Genomic DNA, 14958 nt, shown 5'->3' on the forward strand with positions numbered 1-14958 from the left:
TCTTTGCTGACTTTTGTGAAGCCTTTGTATATAATAAAGCCAGCATTGTTGCATTTATAGATGCAAACCTACTGTTTTGATGTGGACCAATTTTCAAGTGTTAATAAAGCAGTTAAAGGAAAGGGGAAGATAAGAGCTCTCTCCATTCTCTTTCAGGTAATCATTATACACAGACTTAATTCTAACTTAATTCTTTTTTAATCACCTGCAGTATTGATGTGAAATATCAAAACATTCTTTGAAAGAAATAGAAGACCTCACAAGTGGAATGCTAACTGGTGGCCACGGTGCGGACCCACCCCCCAGAACCTGCAGCCGAAGCCCCCTCCCCGCAATGCAGGGGCCCCAGGCTCACCGCGCAGCAGCTGGAGGTCGGGATGCCTGGAGCCCCTGGTCCTGCTGCCTCACAGCCGAGGAGCCCCCCTCCGCCAGGCCTTCCCCGCCAGTCGCAGCCCAGACCCAGACTGGAGAAGCAACCAGGGGCTGGACGGGCCAGGAGAGTCTGTCAGACAGTGACCCTGAGCTGTGGGAGCTCCTGAAAGGGAGAAGGCAGGCAATGTCGTGGCCTGGACTCACTGCCTCAGAGAATTTCTGCAGTCGAGCTGCGCTGGAAGCCCTGGGGTCCTGTCTGAACAACAAGTCCTCGGGGGTTATCCTGGCAAGAGATATTCTGGAGGAGCAGAGGTAGGGGATGAAATCGAGCTGCTGTGTCAACGCCGGGCCTTGGAGGCCTTTGACCTGGATCCTGCACAGTGGGGAGTCAATGTCCAGCCTTATTCGGGGTCCCCAGCCAATCTGGGGCCTATACAGGCCTTCTGCAGCCTCATGACCCAATCATGGGGCTGGACCTGCCTGACGGTGGCCATCTCGCCCGTGGCTGTATGTCCGATGTCCAGAGGATCTCAGCCGCATCCATCTTCTTTGAGTCTATGCCCTATAAACTGAGTCCCCAAACTGGCCTCACTGACCATGCCCGGCTGGCAATCACTGCTCGACTTTTCCGACCACGGCCCGTCATAGCTGGAAGCAGCGCCTGTGCCCGCCTCGTTGATTGTGCCCGCACGAGAGAGGTGTGTGAGGAGGCCAAAGCACACCTGCTGGCAGACATGGCCCACATGAGTGGCCTGGTGGCTGGCAGGGTGATCCCTTCACCTTTCAAGCATGCGCATGTTGTCACCACTGCCACTCACAAGGCGCTTCGAGGGGCCACGTCAGGACTCATCTTCTACCGGAAGGGGGTACAGTCTGTGGACCCCAAGACTGGCCGGGGATCCCTTATACGTTTGAGGACCGAATCAACTTTGCTGTGTTCCGTCCTTGCAGGGCCCCCCCACAACCATGCCATTGCTGCAGTGGCTGTGGCCCTAAAGCAGGCCCGCACCCCATGTTCCGGGAGTACCCCTGCAGGCTCTGAAGAATGCTCGGGCCGTGGCTGGTGTCCTGCCAGATCGAGGCTACTCCCTGGTGTCTGGTGGCCTGACAACCACCTAGTGCTGGTGGACCTGCGGCCCGAGGGCCTGGATGGGGCTCGGGCTGAGCGGGTGCTGGAGCTTGTATCCACCACAGCCAACAGGAACCCCTGTCCTGGAGACCCAAGTGCCATCACTCCGGGGGGCCTTCGGCTTGGGGCCCCAGCCTTGACCTCTGGACAGTTTCGTGAGGATGACTTCTGGAAGGTGGTGCACTGTATAGATGAAGGGTCAACATTGGCCTGGAGGTGAAGAGCAAGACCTCCAAACTACAAGATTTCAAATCCTTCTTGCCCCACGACCCAGAAACAAGCCATGGGCTTGCTGACCTCAGGGAGCGGGTGGAGCAGTTTCCGGGGCCTTCCCCTGCCTGGTTCTGATGAGCACTGAGGGCTCCAAGGAAATGAGGCCCATGGACTAAAGTTAATCGCCTTCCCTGGACCTGGACCAGGGCAGGGGATCACCGACCAATGTCAGCCCGTGGCGGCTGTGACTCAGCCTCAGGCTCTGGGTGCCTCAAAGCCCGGTCCCCGCAGGCCTTGGGCCTCAGGAGCGTGCAGGGAGCAGGGTGCGGGCTGTGCGGGGTGAGAGGCTCTGGCGGGTGCGGGCCCGCCTCTGCCGGACTGCGGGAGCCCAGGTCCAGCTCTGACTCCCACTGAGTTCAGACTGGACTGGATGTGGGCGGGAGAAGGGGGGAAGGAGCGGCCAGGCTTCAGCTGCCTCTCGCCCGGGACGCGGCGCTCCTGCCAGTTTCCCCCCTCTGTGCCCCTGATGCCATCCTGGCGGGACCCTGCCACCCAGCCCCCGCTGGCCTAGGGCCTTCTCGAGGACTCCAGGAGGGATGGGAGGTGCTGGGCTGGGAGCCCTGCCCAGCGGGCACCCTGTGCTTGCTGTGCAACAGACGGGCTGCTGGGTCACAGGCAGGTAACAGAAACCCCAAAATTTCGATATTCTAAACCCATGAGGTTTTAAAAACTCTGTCATGAAAGGAAGTCTTAGGTAGGTACCCAGGGATCCAAACTCTCCTGCTTTCTCATCTTTACATATTGGCGCCCACCCTCAAAGGTCCCTCCTGTGCCAGAATGGAGGCTGGAGCTCCAGCCATCACACCCTCACTTAGAAAGGGCCCTTCCTGAACCCCAACAACTTCTACCCACATCCCGTAGCTGTCAATTTAGCCACAGGCCTCACCTAGCTGGTAGATGTGGTCTAAGCACAGTTCTGCCCTCAATACAATCGCCTTCCACAAAAAGGGAGGAATGCGTTTGCATAAGACAACCTGCAGGCCCCACTACATCCTGTTGTTCTTTAACCTTTGCAGGGAGGGGGGTGTTTATCACACACAAAGCTCAGGGGAAATAAATGTGCTCAACAACTTATGAGGAAAAACATAGTCTGTGACTCACAGTGCCCTAGGCCCTTTGCACACATGGTCCTGCTTACCCCTCAGGGCAGGCGTTCCCAGCCCCGTGGTGCAGATGAGCACTGGGAGGTGTAATGCTGACAAACTAGAATGCAGAGGACCCTTTAGATAGACCAAACCGTCTGACACGAGTTGCTGCACAGTACTGCAAGCACAGGGGCCTAAGGAATAGGATTCTGTGTGCTGAGTCCACAAAGGCCCCTCCGTCTAAGGCTGACAAAAATCAACAAACAGGAGGCTACGACCGCTGCCCTGTAGCTCAGGAAGCAGGCCTCGCATGACACACCAATGAAAAAATAGTCATGTCAGAATACCCGTATGGTGCTGTAAAAGCAAACATGCTTGGTAAAAAGTAAAAAAAAAAAAAAAAAAAGGAAAAGTTTGAGCTTGATATTTCCCAGCATAGACCAGGGGTTATTGATAAGTCTGGAGCTCCCTTTATGCATTCAGTAGCCTTATGCCTGTTGTATACTTGCTGCTCCATTACGCATCAGGGATTAGTGAGGTAAATTAGATATGGCCCTGCCCTTAGGGAGCCCACCATCTATGGGGAGAAAGAAAGTGCACAGACAATCTGATCATATCATGACAACTGGGTGGCATGGGAACACGTGAGAAGGGCATCCCCCCTGGAGGGGCGGCGAGGGAGGAAGAGAGAGTCGTCGGGAAAGACTTGCTGAAGAGTTGAAAGCTGAACAGGGTCTTGAAAATTGAACTGGAGGGGATCAAGCCAGGTGTAGGGAAGGAGAGTCCAAAAGTAGGCAGATGCCATAGAGGGCGGCACATGGGACGGCTGGGAGGGAATGAAGAGAGGAGGGAGGAGAGCATCATGAAGAGTTGGCAGGGCCTTGCTGTGACGGGTCACATACACCATGCCTAGGAGTTCGCATCCTCTGGCCACTGGCATCCTTCCCTCCTTGTTTGGGAGGAGCTACTTTACCTGTGTGCAGTCTTGGGGCGTTCTTAATTTAGACGCCCTCTGCTCCCCCAGCGGATGGGTGGGCAGTTGACTCCAGCTCAGCCAATTGGAGCATCACCAAGTCAAGAGGGAAAGTAGTTGGATGGGGCGTGAAGGAGAGTGTTGAAACATCTTCACTAGAACGGAAGTGAAGGGGGTTTCTTTGAATCATGAAAAGGCTACTAGTTGGAAGGGAAGCCAAGCCCTGGGTAGATGTGTGTGATGTTTTCTTATAGCCTGGGTTCTTGTTACTTCATTTTCATGTCTCATAACTGGATGCAAATTCTGTATTTCATTCACTGGAAATATGTACTCTGTAGTTGTAATCATATTTTGTAACTGAAAATTCAATACTTACTGTTTTAAATGAACACTGTTATGGAAGATTCAGATAATGTAGACATCACTTGTCTACGACAGTTTGGATGGGGTTCTATTAAACACATTTCTGAGTAATATGTGCAAAAGCCCTATCCAATTTTCCTCTTATGCCATGTTCACCTAACAAGCTTTTTGAAGTTTCAACCCAATAACAACAAAGTTTCCAGTGGAAAGATGATTCCTGTGTTATTTATGTTATACGAGAATTCTTTAGTTTTCTGTATTTTAAGGCCTTCAAACTGTTGCACAATCCCACCCAGAATAAGACAGAACTGACTGCCTAGCAGAGCTTCTGCCTTCATTACCTCCCGTAGTGAGATTTCAAGACACACCCGGGAGCCGTGATGCAGGGGAAGGAAGCCAGAATTGATAGTAGGTGCTGCAGCTGCTCTAATAGCCTCTCACCCCTCCGGGTGGAGAAGGGATACTGGAGAACTGGAAAGAAAACCTAACATTTCCAAGACTTTGCTTCCTGATAGAAAAAGCTGAATGGGGGAGACGGAGGACCTTGTCTCACTGCCACCTTCCAAATCTCATCACCTCAATTTACACGAAGATGTAGTTTCAGCTGTAGCTTCCACCACTGGGGCCAGAAGGAGAGTGGAATGGAAACGGTGAATCCAGCGTCCAGCGCCCACCACATGGAGACGTCACGAAATGCCCTGGTGGAGGAGGGACGGATAGACCTCGCTTCATCCTGCCCTCCCCAGAGGAAGCTCTGATGTGCTGAGCGGGGCTGCAGCCAGTGTCCTCCACGTTCGATCCCTTGAAATCAAAGCTGTATAATTTTTTTAAATGAAACAATAAGTTGTTATATATAAAGCCTGATTTTAAGCACTTTTCCATTTCTTACTGAGTAATACTGGCTTTCTAATCAAAATGCTGATAAAGGAAAAAATGAATGGAGAATTAGGTATCCATTAAATTCATTTTTGTGAGTGTGAGTCGTTCTTAGTGTATCGAGTTGGGAGTTTCAGAGGAGACAAGTTTTCTGATGGTGGAAGTCAAATAGAGCTCAAACGCTCACACGTAATTTCTCTCCTTTTCCTCCCTAGAGTAAAGTATCAGTAGAAAGGTTATCACATGTGGATACTGTTCAAAGGATCTAATGATGATGAAATGTAATTTTTATCTCTCGAGCAACTTCTTAGTTTATCTGAGAATGACTTCTTTGAGTGACAGTAAAGCTGTTTAATTCCCTGTGCTGGAGGAAACCCTGCCTAGAGGAATTGTTATTAACTCTGGAGCAAGGGAGGCTTCATGGGCTTTCCATAAAGAACAGCAGTGTCGAGAGGAGGCAAGATTGTGGGTGGTGTGGGGTAAAAACCAAGCTGAGTTCGTAAGTTCCAAGAGGGCACTAATTAGAGCCACTTGCAAGGAAGCTCTTTTTAACTTACTTTCATGAGTGTCGTGTACTTTTGGTGAGGCTTTCAGAAGAAATTTTTCTTAAGGCCTAAAAGTATTGCAAGTTAGGTTGTGTTAAAATGCTCAGAGCAGTTGTTTGGTTGGTTGGTTGTTGTTTGGCTTTTCTGTGTAATTTAATCCCCAATCTTTGTGTGTTTTTTTAATTCTCACCCAGGGATATTTTTTCCATTGCTTTGCAGAGAGTGTGGAAGGGAGAGAGAGAGTGAGAACCATCGATGTGAGAGAGACACATGGACCTGTTGCCTCCCCCACACCGAGGCCGGGGATCAAGCCTCCAATAGAGGTGCGTGCCCTGGACCCAAATCAAACCCAGGACCCTTCAGTCCCCGGGCAGACACTCTAACCACTGAGCGACCGGCCAGAGCTGTCCCCACTCTTTTCTTTCTTTTAACATCTCAGGTTGGACTAGCTGAAAACTCCTGATTGATTAGGCCTAACTCAGTAGACTGCGTTATGAACTAGAGCACTAACAGGAAACTCCTGATGTAAATATGCCTCTTTACGCCGTGTTTCCAACCTTCCACCGCACGCACTCTTTAGTTAATACTAAAGCACTTGGCTCCATGGCATCATCTCCCGTGATGTTCTCAATAACATGCTTGGCCACTGCGTTCCATTTCCCGCATCGCCCCCTGTAATGAAGGTAAAGGGACAACTGCTCTCGCACAGCCAGTGAGGCGCCGACGGGAGCACTTGCCCTGTGAGTCTCCCTCCAGTGCCCGTCACAGGCTCACCTCGGAGATGCTGCGGGCTCGGTTCGGGAACACGGCAACAGACTGAGTGTCACAATGAGGCAAGTCGCATGGCGTTTTCAGCTTCCAGGTGCATAGAGAAGTCGTGTTCACTCTATGCTGTAGCCTGTTAAGGGTGCAATTGCATTACGTCTGAACAATGTACGTACTTTAATTTAAAAATACTTATTGCTAAAAATGCTATCTTCGGAACCTGTTGGAAAAATGGACTGATAGACTTACACACACTTTGTGGCAGGGTTGCCACAAAACTTCAATTTGTAAAAACCAAACAAAAAAACAAACAAACACAATAAGCACACAGTATCTGCAGAGCCCAATAAAGCAAAGCACAGGAAAAAAATGTGTGTCTGCATTGGGGAGAATAAATGTTCTAGCATAGCAGTTACCCAAATTACAACTTTGTTTCCTTTTAGTCATTTCTAATTGTGTTTGACATAAGCCACAATAAAATTTTCTCAATATGAGCTATTTTTAGCAGTGCAAAAGTTGATTGAAATGTGAAAGTTTTATCCCTTATATAAGATGGGCATCCATGTTCAATCACATCCACAGAGCACCTTGACTAACACAAAATTGTAAAGACTCCACCAAAAAAACAAAAAGATTAGAATAAATAAATGAATTCAGTAAACTTGCAGAATATAAAGACCATATCAAAATTACAACTAAATTATTGAACAAGCACCCTTGAGAAGCAACTGAAGACTAGCTGAACAGAACACCTATAAGTAAGGATATAAAGAAGCCATGTCAGACTGACAGGATGGGCGGAGAGGAAAAAGGACTGGTCCCACAGCCACGGGTGGTGGTTAAGAATCGGGAGGGATATCTCCCCTTGGTTTCTCCTGAGGAGTTAGGGGTCCCAGCCCCACACCAGGCTCCTTAGCCTAGACCACCAGTACAGGGAAGAGGAGTCCCCATAACACCCGGATGTGAAAATGAGAGGGGACTGACTCTGCCTGGGTGACACAGAGGGCTGCTGAGGTCCCAGATAGTCTTCTTAAGAGGCTTGTGGACACACCTACTTGCTGATGAACTAACTCCTTCTGAGCTCCAGTGCTGGAGCAGCAGCTCAGAGAGCACCAGGTATATACAAGGAGGAACCCAACTGTCTAGCTTCAGGGTGAGGGCGGGAGGTGCAGCTCTGTCCTGGACTAAAGTGCTGGCAGGTGCCATTGTCCCTTTGCAGAGCCCTCCATCAACACAGCCTGTATGCACAGGTGGGCACCAAATCTGCTTCTTCATCCACCCCCCCCCGACCCCCCCCCCGCTTAGGTGATTCCCTGAGCTCCCCCCACCCAACTGACCCATAGCCCAGACCTCTTTCAGCAGCTGTTACTCACAAGCAGCTGGCCTCAGCCCACGCTGTGGACTGCCCTACATTTTCTGAAAGAGCCACAAACCTGAAACAAGCAGTGGATAGGTCCAGAGGGCCCTGTACTAAGTGGCCCCCAGCCCTGCGCTAGGGGCAGTTGGCCTTGGTTTGAAGCATAGCCTCTCACTGGAGCTTCCAAGCCCAGCAGAGGCACCTACCAGCCACAGGTCATTTCGTAGCTCATACCAGTTTGCCCCACGGCCAGGCACAAGCAGGGGCTGAGCCGGGCCTGCGTTAGAGCTCCTCCCAAGAGGCCCCAAAACCAACCCATGAGCTATGAGCTTTAGACCAAAACAGGGCACCACCAAATTACCACCTCAAATGACACACCCAAAGAGTGGGCTCAGTAAGCAACAGAGCCCCATTAAAGTGTATTCTGCTCTGTGGGTTCAGCGCCCACACAAAAAGTCTCTCAGGCTTTCTCCGTGCCTCTGGTGCTCTTCAAGCTGCGCCTCAGTGCTGGGGCGCAGGGTGGTGGGTCCGTCAGCAGGTGAGTCTGCGGGGGCTCCTGGGGAGGAGGGGCCCTTTGTCTCACTCAGCCCCCCTCTTCCTGGGTTGATAGTCGGAAGTTATGGGGACTTCCCTTCCCACTCACAGGAACCCTGGGCTGGGAGCGTGGTGTGGGGCTGAGACTGTCACTCCTCTTGGGAAACCTCCACCCCAGAGACAGGCCTGCCCATTGTTTCATTTTATTTTATTTTCATTATTTTTGGTGCTGTTGGCACTGTTACAGGTGCCCCCATTTTGCCTCCCTTTGCCCCCCGGCTTTGGCCACGGTGTTGTCGGTGCCCATGGCCCATGCATGTATGTTCTTTGGTAATCTCTTCTTAGTTTATCTTCACCCAAGGATATTTTTGTTTTTTGCTTTTCAGAGAGTGGAAGGGGCAGTGCGGTGGAGAAACATCACTGGGAGACACAGGTCAATTGATTGCCTCCTGCAGGGCCCTGACCAGGGGCCAGAGTCGAGCCTGCAACCAACCGAGGTACAGGCCCTTGGCCTGAATCAAACCTGGGGCCCTTCAGTCTGCAGGTCGACCCTCTAACCACTGAGCCAAACCAGCCAGGGCATCTCTTCACCTTCTTTTATTCAGTCCCCCCACCTTGACATTTGTCAGTCTGTCCCATGCATCCATGCCTCTGGTTCTCTTTTGTTTGTCAGTAATTTTGTTCATTAGATTCCACATATTAGTGAAATCATATGGATTTTTCTTTCTCTCACTGGCTTGTTTCACTCAGCATAATAATCTCCAGGTCCACGCATATTGTCGAAAAGCCTGAGAGTTCCTTCTTTTTCCCAGCCATGAGGTATTTCATGGTGTAAATGTGCCACAGCTCCTATATCCATCATCTGCTGATGGGCACTTGGGCTGTTTCCAGATCTTAGCTATTGTAAATAACGCGGCTATGAGCACAGGGGTGAGTGTATTCTTCCTAATTGGTGTTTCACGATTCTTAGGATATATTCCCAGAAGGAGATCCCTGGGTCAAACGGCAGCTCCATTTTTAGTTTTTTAAGGCAACTCCATACTGTTTTCCACAGTGGCTACACCAGTCTGCATTCCCACCACTGGGGTCCCCTGTTCTCATCCTTGCCAGTACTTGTTGATTTATTGATGGCAGTTCTGGTGGGTGACAGGTGATACCTTGCTGTCGTTTTAACTTGCCTCTCTGATGATTAGTGACGTTGGGCATTTTTTCATATGTCTTGGCCATCTGTATCTCCTCTTTGGAGAAGTGTCTATTCAAGTGCTTTGTCCACTTTTAACTGGATTGTTTGTCTTCCTGATTTTAGGTTGTATGAGTGCTTTATATATTTTGGAAATTAATCCTTTATCAGGTGTGTCATTTGCAAATATGTTCTCCCATACAGTGGAATCCCTTTTCATTTTGTGTATGGTATTTTTTTGTGGTGCAGAACCTCTTTATTTTGATGTAGTCCCATTTGTTTATTTTCTCCTTTGTTTCCCTTGCCCTAGGAGATATATCAGCAAAAATATTGCTACAAGGAATGTCTGAGATTTCACTGCCTATGTTTTCAAAGATTTTTATGGTTTCATAACTTACATTTAAGTTCTTTACCCATTTTGAGTTTGTGTGTAAGCTGTAAGTTGGTGGTGGTAGTTTCATTTTTTGCATGTTCCTGTCCCGTTTTCCCAGCACAGCTTATTGAAGAGGCTGCCTTTTCTCCATCCTATGCTCTCGCCTACTCTGCCAGACTGCAGTTGTCCATGACAGTGTGGCTGATTTCTCGGCTCTCGGTTCTGTTCGTTGATCTGTGTGCCTGTTCTTGTGTCAGCTCCAGGTCACTTGGATTCCAGTGCGGTACAGTGTAGTTTGACATCTGGTGATGTAATACGTCCAGCTCTGTTCTTCTTTCTCAAGATTGCTGAGGCTATTCGGGTTTTTTTTGGTACCATATAAATTGTTGGAATATTTGTTCTACACCTGTGAAATAAATGTTTTTTTGATATTATTATTTTTAAATTTGTATTTTATGTTTTCATCACTTTTTATCCCGTCTGTCCTCTTCCACCTACAAGCAACCCCACCCCTCACAATCACCACACTGTTCTCCATGTCCAGGAGTTCTCTCTCCCTCTTTTTTTTTTTTTTTTCTCAATAGGAATTGCATTGAATCTGTAGATTGCTTTCAGTAGTATGGACATTTTAATGATGTTAATTCCTGCAATCCATGAACACAATATATGCTTCCACTGATTTGTATCTTCCTCATTTTCTTTCTTCAATATCCTACAGTTTTCCGAGTACAGGTTTTTTACCTCCTTCTTTAAGTTTATTCCTAAGTACTTTATGTTTTTTGTTGCAATAGTAAATGTGTTTTTTTTTCTTAATTTCTCTTTCTGATAGTTTGTTATTGGTGTATAAAAATGCCACCTACTTCTGAATATTAATTACATATACTGTTACTTTGCCAAATTCATTTATTAGATCTAGTAGTGTTTTGGTGGATTCTTTAGGGTTTTCTAGGTACAATATCATGTCATGTGTGACTGACAGTTTTATTTTCTCCTTTCCAATTTGTGTGCCTTTTATTTCCACCTCTTGTCTAACTGCTGTGGCTAGGATTTCCAGTACTATGTAGAATAAGAGTGGTGTCTTCTTCCTGATCTTAAGGGTAAGGCTTGTAGTTTTTCCTCATTGAGTATGATGTTGGCTGTAGGTGTGTCATATATGGCCTTTACTATCTTGAAGTATGTTTCCTCTATTCCCACTTTGCTGAGAGTTTTTATCATAAGTGGGTGCTAGATTTTATCAAATCCTTTTTCTTCACGTACAGATATGATCATGTGATTTTTCTCTTTCAATTTGTTTATGTGATGTATCACATTTATTGATTTGCGAATAGTGTACCAGGCTTGCATCCCTGGACTAAATCCCTCTTGGTCATGTTGTATGATAGTTTTTAATATATTGCTGGATCTGATTTGCTAATATTTTGTTGAGGATTTTAGCATCTACATTCACCAGGGATATTGGCCTATGATTTACTTTCTTTGTCGTGTCTTTATCTGGTTTTAGAATTAGGATAATGCTGGCCTCATAGTAAGAGTTGGAAGTCTTCCCTCCTCTTCACTTTTTTGGAATAGCTTGAGGAGGACAGGGGTTAGTTCTTTTTTGAATGTTTGGTAAAATTTCCCCGTGAAACCATCAGGTCCAGGACTTTTGTTTGCTGGGAGTTTTTTGCTCTGCTTCAATTTTATTCGTTGTTATCGGTCTATTTGGGTTTTTCTGATTCTTCTGTATTCAGTTTTGGGAAAATGTATGCTACTAGGAATTTGTCGATTTCACCCAGGTTGTCCAATTTGTTGGCATAGAGTTGCTCATAGTATTTTCTTACAATCCTTATATTTCTGTGGAGTAAGTTGTTACTTCTCTTTCATTCCTGATTTTATTTATTTGGTCCTCTCTCCTTTTTTCATCATGAGTCTGGTTAAAATTTTATCAACCTTGTTTATCTTTCCAAAGGACCAACTCTTTGTTTCATTGATCTTTTGTATTTTTTTTAGACTGTCATTTATTTCCACTATGATTTTTATTATTTACTTCCTTCTACTTACTCTAGACTGTTTGTTGTTGTTCTCCTAGTTACTTTTGGTGTAGAATTAGATTATTTACTTGAGACTTTTCTTTCTTCTTGTGGTAGGCCTGTAATGCATGAACTTCCTCTCAGGACTGCTTTCGCTGTGTTGCATAGACTTTGGGTTGTGTGTTCATCTCCATTTGTCCCAGGGAATTTTATATTTCTTTCTTGATCTCATTGGTAAGGCATTCATTGTTTAATAACATGCTATTTAGCCTCCATTTGTTGAATGTTTTGGAGTTTTTTTAAATTATAATTGATTTCTAGTTTCATGCCATTGTGATCTGAGATGCTTGACATGATTTCAGTTTTCTTGAATTTGTAAGACCTGTTTTGTGTCCTAACATGTGGTCTATCGTTGAGAATGTTCCATGTGCACTTGAAAAGAATGCATATTCTGCTGCTTTGGGATGATATGTTCTTTAAATATCAATTAAATCCATGTGTTCTCGTGTGTCATTTCAGGTTGCTCTTTCCTTGTTGATTTTTTTTTGTCTGGGAGATTTTTCCATTGTTGTCATTGGGATGTTAAAGTCCCCTACTATGACTGTATTGCTGTCGATCCCTCCCTTAAAGTCCACCAAGAGTTGTTGTTTTTTAATATATTTAGATGCTCCTATATTGGGTTCATATATATTTTAAGGTGTTATATCTCGTTGGATTGATCCCTTCAGTATTAGATAATGACTTTCTTTGATCCTGTGATGGTCTTTGTTTTAAAGTCTATTTTTTCAAATATAAGTAATACTACCCCAGATTTTTTCATTTCCATTTGCATGGAATGTTTTTTTCCCATACCTTTACTCTCAGCCAGTTTGAATCTTCTGTTCTGAGGTGGGTCCCTTGTAGACAGCACATATATGGGTCATGTTTTCTCATTCATTGAGTTATCCTAAGCCTTTCTATTAGAGCATTTAATCCATTTACACCTAAGGTTACTATTGATATGTACTTATTTTTGCAATATGTACCTATGTTTCTCTCTTTCTGTTTCTTCTTATTAAAGCAGGTCGCTTTCCATTTCTTGCAGTGCTACTTTGGTGGTAATGAACTCTTTAGTCTTTTTTTTGTCTGGAACGCTCTTAATTTCACCTTCAGTTTTAAATGACAGTCTTTCTGGATAGAGGAGTTGAAAGTGAGTGAAAGTAATTTAGCAGAACGCTCATCTAATGCGGAATCATTATTCACAGAATGAGGTCAATGTACCTTCCGCAACCGCACGTCCTAATCATCACTGGGACACTCTTCTTAAATAACTACGAACTGTGAAGCAGGGGATGTTGCTTCTTTACAGAGCTGTCCTCCAGTTTTCAGGTGGCCATTACTGTCACACCCCACCCCCGGCCAGTTTGGTTCAGTGGTTAGAGCCTCGGCCTGTGCACCAAGAGTCAGGTGTGGTTCCAGGCAAGGCGCCTGCTGTGGTTGCGGGGTCGGGGCCACGCGTGGGAGGCAACCAACCGACACGTCTCTCCCATGTCGATGTTTCTCTGTCTTCGCCCCCTTCTACTCTCTCTAAGAAATCACTGAAAAAATATCCTTGGGTGAGGATTAACAATAACAACGAGAAAAAGCATGCCCACCATATTTTAAATATGTGTCTTAAATATCTAAAATATATTTTTCTCCTCCCCCTCAAAAAAATCCTGAGGCATGGTTTCTGAGGTCTCCACTCGTATGTAGGAAGCTGAATTTAATGGCACGGCCTTTGCTATGAGTACTAACGAGCAGTGGACTACTCAGTAAGTATTCCGGGCCAGGGCTCACTGTGGACAAAATTAAATCCCTCTCTCGGAGCACACACAGTGAGTCTCATATGCATTCAAGACCAAACGGGGACGAACAGTGTACAACTTTAAAAAGAAACACAGAACAACATTTTTACAGAGAGAGTTCTCACACAAAACAAAAATACCCCATAAATCATAAAGGAAGATTTGACAATATTAAAATCAAAACCTGGCAAATACTAAAACATTACAACCAAAGTGAGAAGACAAGCTGTAGACTTGAGTGAAGATGTGTGCAAGGCATGCAGCTGACACACGATTAGCATCCAGAATATATGCAGATTTACAAATCAGTAACTAAAAGGCAACCCAGTGGAAAATTGGCAACGGATGTGAATGGGTGATTCATAGTGAAATAACCTGAGTGTCCATAAACTTATGGACCAATGCTCACTCCCCCCACCGCCCCCCGAAAGTCCTACTGAAATGGACAGTGGATGAGCGGTGACAAGCTGCTTTGAACAGACTACGTGAAAGGTGTGGTTTGCCCATTTCCTCTGAGTAGAGCAATTAGGATAGAAATATGTGGCCTTGCAGCCTATATAATGGCACCTTTGTGGAGCTAGAGCTTGTTGGGTAGGAATATATTCTTCATGTGATTTTTAAGGACCTTTTCCTGGCCAAAAAAATTAATAATGCTCACTAGACAACAGTTGGGAGATATTGAAAAGTGTGAAAAAGAAAATAAATCCTACCACACAGAGATACCTACAAAGAAGGTTCCAGTATGTTGCCCTGGCGGGTGGTGCTCCGTGGTTAGGGTGTCAGCCTGAGCACCGGACGGTGTCGGGTTTGATTCCCGGTCAAGGGCACGTACCTGGGGTGCAGGCTCGCTGCCTGGCCCTGGTCAGGGCACACGAGGGAGGCAACCAAATGATGTGTGTCTCTTCACATCGATGTTTCTCTCTCTCTCCCCCGCCCTCCCCCCGACTCTATCTAAAAAGGCCATGGAAAACATCCTTGGGTGAGAATTAACAATAAGAATAGATTCTAAATAAGACTCTCATGTGTTTATTTTTTGTCTTTTTTTCTAAGCATGTAAAAATATAAACACACATATAAAAACGTGATTATATTGTTTAATATAATAATCATAAATCAGAATTTAATATCTTTTTACTTTTCCAATGGATAAAATGGTTTTGAGTTGCTTAACCTTCCCCTTATATGTTCATAAGAATTTAAGATTTTCATGGCCAAAAAAACCCTTTCATTGAATGGATATACCAGATATGAGATAAAGAATGGCATTTATAATGTTATGGCTTTTAAAGTTTTTTTTT

General features: G+C 45.9%; 1 pseudogene; it reads left to right on the forward strand.

Moving 5' to 3' along the window:
- The first annotated feature begins 334 nt into the window (after positions 1–334).
- On the forward strand, positions 335–1859 carry LOC148091768 (serine hydroxymethyltransferase, mitochondrial pseudogene; annotated as a pseudogene).
- Positions 1860–14958: the final 13099 nt, after the last annotated feature.

The sequence above is a fragment of the Miniopterus natalensis genome, chromosome 12 (genome assembly GCF_054644295.1).
Source record: "Miniopterus natalensis isolate mMinNat1 chromosome 12, mMinNat1.hap1, whole genome shotgun sequence".
NCBI lineage: Eukaryota > Metazoa > Chordata > Mammalia > Chiroptera > Miniopteridae > Miniopterus > Miniopterus natalensis.